Genomic DNA, 11,735 nt, shown 5'->3' with positions numbered 1-11,735 from the left:
ATCAGGAGGGTAACCTAGGACATGAGACAGTAGGGACTTTGCCACACACTCCTTTAGGAATGGATGGGAGTGAAGTTGTGAGGTGTTCCAATACTATGCTATGGCTGGATTGGAGCCATATAAGCATCTTAGATTTATAGCCTATTTTATCCTCACATGAGTGATCTGTAAACAGATTGAGTCCCACAAATTTGCTTACTGCTCACAGTCAGTTTGTAAATGTTTTGTACAAAAAAAGTAATTCTATTGAACTTGAAGCCTCCCACTACACAAGTGATTATACAGTACTTAGGATTTGAGATTTCTTCTCTGTGCGAGTGTTCATCTGAGTTACATGATGTTGCTTCTGTTTCCTGAAAAATGAACATCAAACTTTCATCCCACAAGAACATGTCAAGATGTGGCTTCCAGCATACACGTTCTTGAAAACATGCATTTGTTCTTGTGCCCAGTGCAGCTATTCAATTGTCTCTACCCCCATGTCTGTACAAAATGTCCCTAGTGGTTTCCAAGTATACAAAAACTGGGATTTTCATATGGCTACAAGAGTCCTTTGAAAAACTGTTTCACCCTGGAGGATAGACTGCAAAGCATCTGGGGTTTCCCTATATTTAGCATGTACTTACACCTTTCATAAAGAACCGTACAAAGATTTTTGGCAAATCTTCAGGCTGAGATGGGATGCAGTGAGGCAAATTTATCACCCTTTTGCTAGGACACCCTCTACAGCACTACAATTATTGCTTCTCTCTATGGATTTGATTCAAAGGCATGCCAGTCAGGGGAAGGGTTCCCAGTGGCTTCTGTTGACTTTTGATGAGGACTTCCTAAAATATCTTTTGAATTTCTAGTTGTGGAGACTTGTAAGCACTTTTCTCCAAAGTCAGCTCAAGGTTTTTTTCTACCAAAAGCAAAGAGTTTTCCATAAAGCTTAAGGAAATGCACGTTAAAAAATCCATTATTTAAAGTCAAATTTAGTCCTTCCTAAATATTCCTGACCATCTTATGCAGATATATGTGTGTGTTTTCAGACACATAGCTCTCTCAAGATAAAAAAGTACCTGTATCTTTCTTGTTAAATGTGTTTAGTCTTAGGCTTTTATTTGGTGAGGCATATCTGGATTGGATAAATATCTGCATTTACTCCATATTATGACCATAATATAGCCATCAGATCCCAATGTCTGAAGTTCAGATATGTTATAGACTTCAGTAATGGTCTGCTTTTACAAACTTAAGGGGAATTAAAGACCCATTCATCTTATAAGAGATAAGAAAATACGTGTATCTTTGTATTATAACACCTAGAGGTCAACCTTGACACATTACAGTCTATTCTAGGCCATACTCACCAGGACCTAACTAGCATGTCCTAGAAATCTTTAGATCTCTTTGATACCATAGTCAATTCAAGAATATCTCTCATTTCATTATTTTTCTTTTACTGTAAAAGACCCTGTGACATTCAAATGTGGGTCATTGCCCACTTCTTTCTTCAGGGGCTACCTTTGTACCCAGACTCTTCCCTTTGATCCATTTTAGTGTTTGGTGATGAAAAGAATTTTTGTCCCATCCAGAGGTGCAAGTTGTGTGTCACCTTGTAAGGCCCTGGGCTATGTTGGTCTATACACTGGTCAGTGGGTAGTTTTTGGAGGGCAAGTTGCTTCCCATTCCTTCAAAACCTTTACATATGTGGTGTTTCTTGTTGCAGCCACTGATGTGTGAAAGAGTGACAGCTGAAAAGTCTTGTTTCATGAGTTACACCTTTCACCTTGCTAGAATGCTTGAGAATGATTTAGAATTTTCTCACTGTTTCGCCTTTAAATAACTAATGGTATTAACTGTCATAAAACTTTTACCATTAACTAACCAGTATCATTAGTGTTTATTGCAAATACTGTTACATGCCTGTTAGTGAAGGATGACCTTTCTTTTGCTATAATAACACTAATAATATCTTTTTTGCTGGAGAAAAGGCACAGAGACTTCTGTAAGTTGTAGAATTTAAATTCTACACTTTTGAGAGTTCATCTTCTGATGTACTCTATTTTGTATGCTGACTAATACAAGGGTATGTTATCTCTTATTACCACCTTTGATGTTTCTCTCAGCAGAGAAGGGCTAATGTCACCATCATAATTAAGATTTAGGAAGGTTCCCGACTGGTTTCCTTTATAATCACAATATTTTTCATTCGTAAGAAGAATGGAAAAACAAAACAAAAGAACTCCACATTTTCTTTAGGCTCAACAAAACAATGGGCGATTATGGAAACTGACCCAGGGCATGGCTGAACTACCTGCATTCACATTCTCTGTGTAGTGTGGCTTATATTAACAGATGCAACTGAAATGTTATTCCAGATTTTCAGGGCACTAGAATGACAATGCAAACAGATTTATAACATATTATGGCATTATTTTCCTGAATTCAGGGGAAAATTTTAGATCCTTGGAGTTGGCGGAAAGGACAGGGCAGGGAAAATACACAGAAGAGTTTGCTTTTCATAGCTGTATACTCTGCATTCCTCTTCTGTCATAGCTATTCAGCAGATTGAAGTCAGTTGTAATTTGGAACCAACTGAGAATTTTTCAGTGAAACTTTTTCAAGAAATGTTGATTTGCTTCAACCAAAATTGTTTGTGGAAATACAAACTTTGACAAAGCTTTCACCTGAAAAGTTTTTAGGTTCTAAGATGGCGTGTCTGGTCAAACCTGGACAGAGGGAGAGGAGGCATACACCTGGAGGCCAGGGCACTCACCGGGGGAGTGGGAGATGGATTCAAGTTTTACTCCAAATGAGACAGAGCATAGGTTCGACCTTTTACCATCCAGATCCTGGATGGGTAACCCAAACTTCAGGCTGCTGATCTGGTCATTATAGGGAGGAAGAGCTATACACACTTACTCTTTTTCTGATGTGCAAAAATTTCAAAACTTTAACATTTGCAAAAACAAAATCCTCATTCTCCAGCCAGCCCTCCAATCAAGGACAGTATGTCTTCATTATTTATTTTGAAAAGCAGGTTAACAATCAGCTGTAATAATATGGCAGCAATTCTGGGTCAGACTTAAGATCTCCTGTTGTTAAAAATAAAGGCCAATATTTTATAAGAACAAAAGCATAAATTGAATCCCCTAACTCTCTCTGTAGGCACCTAAGTCAATAGCCTGGCTTCCAAAGTACTAACAGTGCCCCCACTGGTCAGTGTGCCAGAAAGACAAAAAAAATGAGCCTATATCAAGTTAATCCTGAAAACAGTGTTGTTATTTACAAGATGCAGTACACAGCCCCCTCCAAAAGCATCTGCCCGGGCTCTCATTTTAGACATATTACACAAGTCAATGAAACGTTTGCATACATCTCCAACTATGAGGCTTGAACCAAAGCTCACTCACCAATGAGAATCTTTCCACTGACTTCACAGGACTCCAAAACAGGGTTGGGTTCTATATTAGAATAAGTATATTCTACAGAATAGGAACAGAGTCCTGTTCAAACTTTCCTTGTTCATGTCCTTCCAAAAGTGTCACTTGATTCACAATTGCACACGTGCTAGCATGCGAGTTGAAGTGAATATGTGATTATAGTAATTCATCTGCAGACTATGGAGGTGAAGACTTTAGACACATATTACCAGGTTCACTGATTGCTCTTAAGAGTACTGCATTGAGCTTTATTTTATTTAGTACTGTACCAACCAGGTTATTCATCCTCAATTAAGAAAACACTCATTAAGCATTCACTACTCCACAAGTGGTTGAGCCAGCAGCACTGGCCCTGGGAGAAGCATGCTCTTGGAGCCAAAAGCTGCTTGTAGAACATTTCAAAGGAAAACTGGGTATACTTTTTTTTTTTTTGGTCAGGAAATTGTCAGCTTTTCCCCAACAATGTCATAGCTTTTCATTGGAAAACTGAAGGTTGTAAATCCAAACATTTTTGGTTTTCAGTTAAGTCAATTTTTTTCATAGGGAGCTGTCCCCTAATAGTTTAGCAAATGTCCTTTGCTGTGTTTCTGTTGTAGAGGACAGCTGTGGTGCTTACACAGATCTTTGAACCCACATAAATCATCCCAGTGCTCTTAGCAGTATAGTCATGTAGCATGTTGTTGCTTAAAGACCTCTTCAACCAGGCTTCTGCTCCCTAAAGGTCTCTCAGCAAGTCCCAGTAATAAACAGGGTCTTAAAACAAATAAAACAATTAAACAAATAACCTTGTAGTCCTGAACACAGGAAGAGGTCCCCTGTGGTTCTGGCTCTCCTCTCCACGTAACAGAAACAGTAGTGGCCTTAGGGGAGGACAAGCTGGGTGACTGCCCAGGGCCCCACACTTATAGGGGGCCCAAATTTTTTTTTTTTGGTGGGGGTGAAGTTTTGGCAAGGGAGTGGTTCTATTTGCATTTTGCTACTTGACTATGTATCTAATTCCCCCAAAGAGTATTAAAAAGATTCACAATAGAAATAAGTTAAATGTGGCGAGTTAATATTTACTTGAGTACATACCTCGAAGGGGCCCCAAATGACTCTCTTGCCCAGGGCTCCAACAACCCTAAGGTCACCACTGTCAGAAGTCTCCCATTTTAATGCTTATCCTCTAGACCTCTTTCTGGTTCTGCTTGCTGGGCTTTTTGACCCCCAGCAGCTACTCCATCATTTGCTTTCACAGAGCTGCAGCTCCTCAGCCAGGCTGCCTGCCTCCTGTTAAGGGGACAGGCCACCATGTTGCAAGCTATCAAGCAGTCTTGGGTGTACAGAGTAATGTTCAGCCACAATAAATCTGATCCACTGTCTTTGCTTTGCATGTTAAGAGAGGAAGTGGCGTTGTCTTCAGCCTTCTTGGCCTCTTCTTGTACAAATCAATGCAATGATTCTTTCTCCATAGGCTTTTGATTTTTTTTCCTCCAAATGTCATGTTACGGAAAACCTACAAATCTTAGAGAAAAATTACCTTTGATACAAAAGCTAAAACTATACATTTCACTCATTGATGAATCTGATGTTTACTTCCTTCAAAAACAAAATTACTTGATATTGTGACTGTAACAGGGGTTTTTTATTTGGGGCCAGTCCCCCATTGGCCTGTCTCCCTGTTCCTGGGCTAACTGCCTGCCTCGCTTTCCTGCCACACCTTGTTGTTTCATAATTGGTTGTAAGTAGGCGGGAGGCTGCCCATTCTTGCCCTGATGCCAGGGGACTCTCTCTGTGGCTCCAATCCTCCCCTACACTGCAGCCCAAGACTTGCAGATGGCATCCAGGTGACACAATGCTCCTGGTCGGCAGTCAGGCCAAGCTTAGCCCTCATTATCAGGCCTCATTCATACATGCGCTGATGTTGCCCTTCTCTCACAAGGGCTTCTCACACTCTACCCCCTCTCACAGGGTATCTTTCACGCATCAACAACTTGTACTGCCTTGCTCCCTCTTGGAGCAGACCCCTTAGGCCATAGGCTTTATCTAGTGCACACCTTGGGTGGAAGATGTACAATCTTTTGGGCCTCTCCCACAACTCTCACCAGGGTAGTGGCCAGCGAATTACCCAACCTGGGCCAGGCTTGTCCAGGCCCCTCCTGAGGTATCTCTACACAAAACCACACACACACTGGGCTCCCTTTACTGGGGCTCCACATCTATAGGGGCTTCCCTCCCTGGTGTAGGCTCAGGTGGCCATAGCCATGCCTGGTCCCGACTTCTACCCACAGTGATGTGCAGGCTAGGGGTTACTGAAGCACCCCAACTCACCTTCCACTGAGCTGGTAACTGGTCTGGTATTTCCTGGGGGCTCCCACACCACTGGGAACCCCACCAGACCACCCACTCCCAGCAGGGTGCAGTTTTAGGTCATACCCAGGACCAAGAGCCTCCTGCTCCTACCTGTAGATGTTCCATTCAGCCAGTCACTGTCTTTGCCTGTTCTGCCAGCAGCAATCTGCTCTGTTTATATAGGCAGCCAGTGTCTCAAAATGGCTGCCACAATCAAGCACCTGCTGGCTGTTTGGCTTAGCCCTTAAAGTGGCACCAGCAGTGCCCTGTCACCAACAAAAAATTCTGAACACAATAAAGGTCTGTAAAAAATGGTAAGGTGATCAAGAGGGCTATCTTGCTAAATGGCATGATGAACATTTCCTTCCTCTAAAAAACATGAAAAATGCAAGCTATCATCACAGTACAAAAAGAAGTACAAAAAATACTATTGTAGAATCAAATTACTAGCTTTGTGGCCATGGAGTGCTGTCATAATAAAGTAATACAATAATTTCAGCTATTATAGAGCACTGTTTTTCCACAAAGCATGCTTTCTAATGGAAGTCAATTTTATTATCTGCATTTGGGGGAAGCGAAGTAAGTTAACTAAGGTCACTTAGGAGGTTAATTGCAGAGTTAAGAATAAAAGCTTCTCTTCAAGTCCCAATCTAATGCTTTATCAATATGATCTGAAATATGCTTAGTATCTTCTAATTCAAAATGACCTTTCAGAATATTGATATGTCTAGATTTTCTTAACAATTTCTTAACATTGTCTTAACATAGGATCATAGAAAATTAGGTTTGGACAGGAGGTCATCTAATGTTTCATAGATTTCATAGACATTAGGGCTGGAAGGGACCTCGGGAGATCGAGTCCAGCCCCCTGCCCAAAGGGCAGGAAGTCAGCTGGGGTCATAGGATCCCAGCAAGATAAGCATCCAATTTACTCTTGAAGGTGTTCAATGTAGGTGCTTGAACCACCTCTGCTGGCAGACTGTTCCAGACCTTGGGGGCTCGGACAGTAAAGAAATTCTTCCTTATGTCCAGCCTGAAACGGTCTTGCAGGAGTTTGTGACCGTTCGACCTCGTCATCCCTTGGGGCGCTCTGGTGAACAAACGTTCTCCCAGATCCTGGTGGTCACCCCTGATAAACTTATAGGTGGCCATCAGATCACCCCTGAGCCTGCGCTTTTCCAGGCTAAAGAGTCCCATGGCTCTCAGCCTGTCATCGTAAGATCTGTTTTCCTGACCTCTGATCATGCGCGTGGCTCTCCTCTGGACTCTCTCAAGCTTCTCCACATCCTTTTTGAATTGTGGAGCCCAAAACTGGATGCAGTACTCCAGCTGCGGCCTCACCAAGGCCGAGTACAAGGGGAGAATGACGTCCCGGGATTTGCTTGAGAAGCATCTATGGATGCAAGCCAGCGTTTTGGTTGCTTTACTAGCCGCAGCATTGCATTGGAGGCTCATGTTCATCTTGTGGTCAATGATGACCCCCAAGTCTCTTTCTTCTGTAGTGCTATCCAACGTAGCACTGCCGAGCCTATAAGGATGCTGCAGGTTTTTCCTCCCAAGGTGGAGAACCTTGCATTTTTCGGTGTTAAACACCATCAGGTTCTTGTCCGCCCATTTGCTGAGCTTGTCCAGGTCAGCCTGGATCACCCGCCTATCTTCTGGCGTGGATGCTTTGCCCCAAAGTTTGGTGTCATCGGCGAACTTGGCCAGTCCACTCCTGACTCCAATGTCCACATCATTAATGAAGATGTTGAACAGGATGGGTCCCAGGACAGAGCCTTGAGGGACCCCACTGGTCACAGGGCACCACGATGAGTGACTGCCATCAATTACAACCCTCTGGGTCCGACCACGGAGCCAGTTTCCCAGCCAGCGGATCGTGGTGGAGCCAAGGCCACAACCGGCCAGTTTGGCCAAGAGGTGATCATGGGATACCAGATCAAAGGCTTTTTTGAAGTCAAGATATATGACATCAATCTCTTCTCCCTTGTCCAGGTGATAGGTCACCTGGTCATAGAAGGAAATGAGATTGGTCAAACAAGACCTACCCGCAACAAACCCATGCTGGCTATCCCTTAGGATGTTAGCCTGGGCCAGTCCATCAAGGATGGCCTCCTTAATAAACTTTTCTAAGATCTTCCCCAGGATAGAAGTCAGGCTAATGGGCCTGTAGTTAGCCGGATCCACTCTCCTCCCTTTCTTGAAGATCGCCACCACATTGGCCTTCTTCCAGTCTTCGGGCACTACACCAGAGCGCCAGGAGTTTTCAAAGATCCATGCCAGGGGCTGGGCTATGACGCTCACCAGCTCCTTGAGTACCCTGGGGTGCAGATTGTCAGGGCCGGCTGACTTGAAGGTATCCAGCTTCTCAAGGTGTTCCTTCACGAGGTCAGCATTTATGGAGGGTAGGGGATCCCCATCACCCGGATCTCCCTGTCCCATAGCAGGCATGGGTGTCCCATGGGACTGATGAAAGACTGACGCAAAGTACCTATTTAATAGGTTGGCTTTTTCCTGGGCGTCATCAGTTGCCCCATCTGGTTTAGCAGGGGTCCAACATTGCCCTTGCTTTTCCTCTGGCTCCCCACATATCTGAAAAAGGACTTTTTGTTGTCCTTGATGCTTGAAGCTAGTTGGAGTTCAGTTGCAGCCTTGGCTTTCCTGGTTTGCTCCCTGCAGGACTGGACCAGCGCAGAATAATCCTCCTTGGAGGTGAATCCCATCCTCCATCCTTTGTAGGCTTTCCTTTTTAGCTGCAGGAGGTCCGCTAGGTCCCTAGAGAGCCAGGAGGGCTGCTGTGCCTTCTTGCTGCCTTTCCTCCGTGTTGGAATAGATTTAGCTTGTGCATTGAGGATCGCTTCCTTGAGAAGCAACCACTCTTCTTGAACTCCCATCTCCCTGGGGTCATGGTCCCTGAGGGCCTGACCGACAGCCTCTTGAGCTTGTCAAAGTCGGCTTTTCTGAAGTCAAGGACTTCTGTGTTGCTGACTGACTTGCCAGCTTTACGGCGGATGGTGAAGGTGATCAGCTCGTGGTCGCTGTCACCCAGCTTCCCATCGATCACTAGGTCGCTGATTAGGTCGTCCCCCATAGCCAGTACCAGGTCAAGCAGCGCTTTGCCTCTCGTTGGCCCATAGACTTCTTGAGTCAGGTAGAGGTCATCCACGCACGAGAGAAAGCTTTGCGACCACTCGGATTTTGCTGAGTGATCTTCCCACGAGATGTCCGGGTAATTGAAGTCACCCATGACAACCAAGGTCCTGGAGCAAGCGGCCTCAGTCAGTTCCCGGGCGAACTCCTGGTCAAGCTCAGGACTTTGAGTGGGAGGTCTGTAGTAGACTCCCACCGTTGTGTCCCCTGTGCCGTTTTTCCCACGAATTTTTACCCAGAGGGTCTCTAGCTGTCCATGCCAGTCGCCAACATCAGCTTGCAGGGACATGTAGCTTTCCTTCACATAGAGAGCTACACCCCCGCCCCTTTTGTCAACACGATCCCTCCTGTACAGGGTATAGCCCTCTATACCCGTGGTCCAGTCATGGGTGGAGTCCCACCAGGTCTCCGTTATCCCAATGACATCATAATTCTTTGCACTGAGCAGGAGGACAAGCTCCTCCTGCTTGTTACCCAGGCTCCTGGCATTAGTGTACAGGCAGGCAAGTGTGCCCTTAGGGGCTTTTGCCTTGCCCACAGATTGTGCCAGGGCTGGGGCAGGGGTGGGCTCCCTTAAGTGCCTTGGTCTGCTGGCTTTGCAAGGGTCGCTCAGCGGGCCAGCAGTGGCAGTAGTCCCCCCATCCCCCAGCGGGCTTAGTTTAAAGCCCGGTGGAGCAGGTCAGCCAGCCTGGCTGAGAAGAGCCTCCTCCCCAGGGGAGAGAGGTGGAGGCCATCTCTTCCCAGCAGCTCGCTGCCTCTCTCGCCAAAGAGCGGGCTGTGGTCATGGAAGCCAAAGCCTTCCCGATGACACCAGCTCCGCAGTCTTTGGTTCACTGCGTGGATCCTCCTCTCCCTCCTCAGCCCATAGCCCGAGACTGGGAGGATCGATGAAAACACCACCTGAGCTCCCAGACCCCTAAGCCCCGCTCCCAACTCCCTGTAGCGCCTCATGACCTGGCTGGGGGTGCTCCGAGCCGTGTCATTGGTGCCCACATGAATAAGGAGCATGGGGTAGTGGTCTGTGGGCCAGAGGAGCTGCGGGATCCTCTCCGCAATGTCTCGGATGCGGGCCCCCGGGAAGCAGCAGACTTCCCGGGCTAAGGGGTCGGGGCGGCAGATTGCCCCCTCAGTGCCCCGCAGGATGGAGTCTCCCACAACAAACACCTTTCGCTTTGACTTGGGGAGAGCGGGGCCAGTAGCTGTGGTTGAGCCTGGGTTGCCTGCGGGAGCTGGCAACTGAGCAGGCTCTGCTGGGGCTGCAAGAGGTGCGAACCTGTTGCTAAGCTCCGGCGAGGGAAGGGGCCTTGGTGCGGCGGGCCTTAGGGCCCTTGACCACCTTGGTCCATGCCCCTGACTGGGCAGAGCGGGAGGTCCCAGAGTCCTCCTTAGTCGTGGAGGGAGACGGAGCTCTCCCCTGCGGCTCCCGGGGGAGAAGGGCCTGGCAGTAGGAGTCTATCTCCTGCTCGCAGTCCCTGATGGCACGCAGTCTCTGGACTGTGGCCTGGAGCTCCTCCAGCTGGCGCGCCAGAGACCCCAGTAGGGAGCAGACCCCGCAAGGGGAGGTGGCCATGCTCCCGGGCCCCAGAGCCTGAAAAAGGGACAGGCAGCCCCCGCAGCCAAGAGCCAGGGGCTCCGTCTGCATGGAGCCCGGAACCATGGGCTCCGTCTGGGTGGCCGTCTCTGAGGTGCCCAATGGGGGGGCCGCAGAGCCCGAGGGGACCCTTGGGGTGCGGCGCGTGCCCATCCGTGTCATGCCTCTGGTAGGCTGGCTACGGCTGGGGCTGACTACTCTGGGGGGTCGCAGGCAGGGTCTCGTGCCCTCCCGCGCCCTCTCCTGCGCAAACTCCACGCTAACTCGAGCGCCTGTTTGCGCAGCTCTGGTCGCGTGGCTCCCTGGGGGGCTGGGCCAAGTAGGGTCCTGGGCTGGGGCTTGACCCGGCTGGCACCAGGCAGCGGCCTCCTCCCAGGGAGCGAGGAGTTAACCCCTTCCCACCACAAGCCCGCTTACCTCCGGCTGTGCTGGGGGTCGGCGGGGGGCTCTGCGGCTGCTGAGGGGGTGTCTGGGGGGCTTCGGGGGAGCGGGGGCGCAGCGGGCTTCACCCGCGCGTCTCTCACCGCTTTGGAGCCTAACTGAGCTTTATTTATTTATTTTTTTTTTTCCCCCTGTTTGGCAGGCCCTTTTAAACTGCGTGCATGCGCAGTGGGCCTGCCGTCGGGGAACGCTGGTTTCTCAGGCCAGGGGGGCCCTGCCCGGGATTTGGGGGGCCCTGCCCTACAGGAGGGGGACTGGTGAGTACCCCACTCTTTCTCTTGTCACTCCCTGGGGGGCTGGGCCAAGTAGGGTCCTGGGCGGGGGCTTGACCCAGCCAGCACCAGGCAGTGGCCTCCTCCCAGGGAGCGAGGAGTTAACCCCTTCCCACCACGAGCCCGCTTACCTCCGGCTGTGCTGGGGGTTGGTGGGGGGCTCTGCAGCTGCTGAGGGGGTGTCTGGGGGGCTTCGGGGGAGCGGGGGCACAGCAGGCTTCACCCGCACATCTCTCACCGCTCCGGAGCCTAACTGAGCCTTTTTTTTTCATTGACTACTACCCTCTAAACCTGATGATCCAGCCAGTTTTCTGTCCACCTTACGGTCCTTTCATCCAACCTGGACTTCCTGACTTCCTTGGCTTGCTTGCAAGAATGCTGTGGGAGACCATATCAAAAGCCTTGATGAAGTCAAGTTCTGCCACATCCATTGTTTTTCCTGCATCCGCAGAATCAGTCATCTAGTCTTATAAGGCTATCAGGTTGGTCAGGTATGACTTGCCTTTGGTGAATACAAGCTGA

The sequence above is a fragment of the Crocodylus siamensis genome, chromosome 2 (genome assembly GCF_052110815.1).
Source record: "Crocodylus siamensis isolate JL-2025a chromosome 2, ASM5211081v1, whole genome shotgun sequence".
Lineage (NCBI taxonomy): Eukaryota > Metazoa > Chordata > Crocodylia > Crocodylidae > Crocodylus > Crocodylus siamensis.
This window is presented reverse-complemented; position numbering follows the sequence as displayed.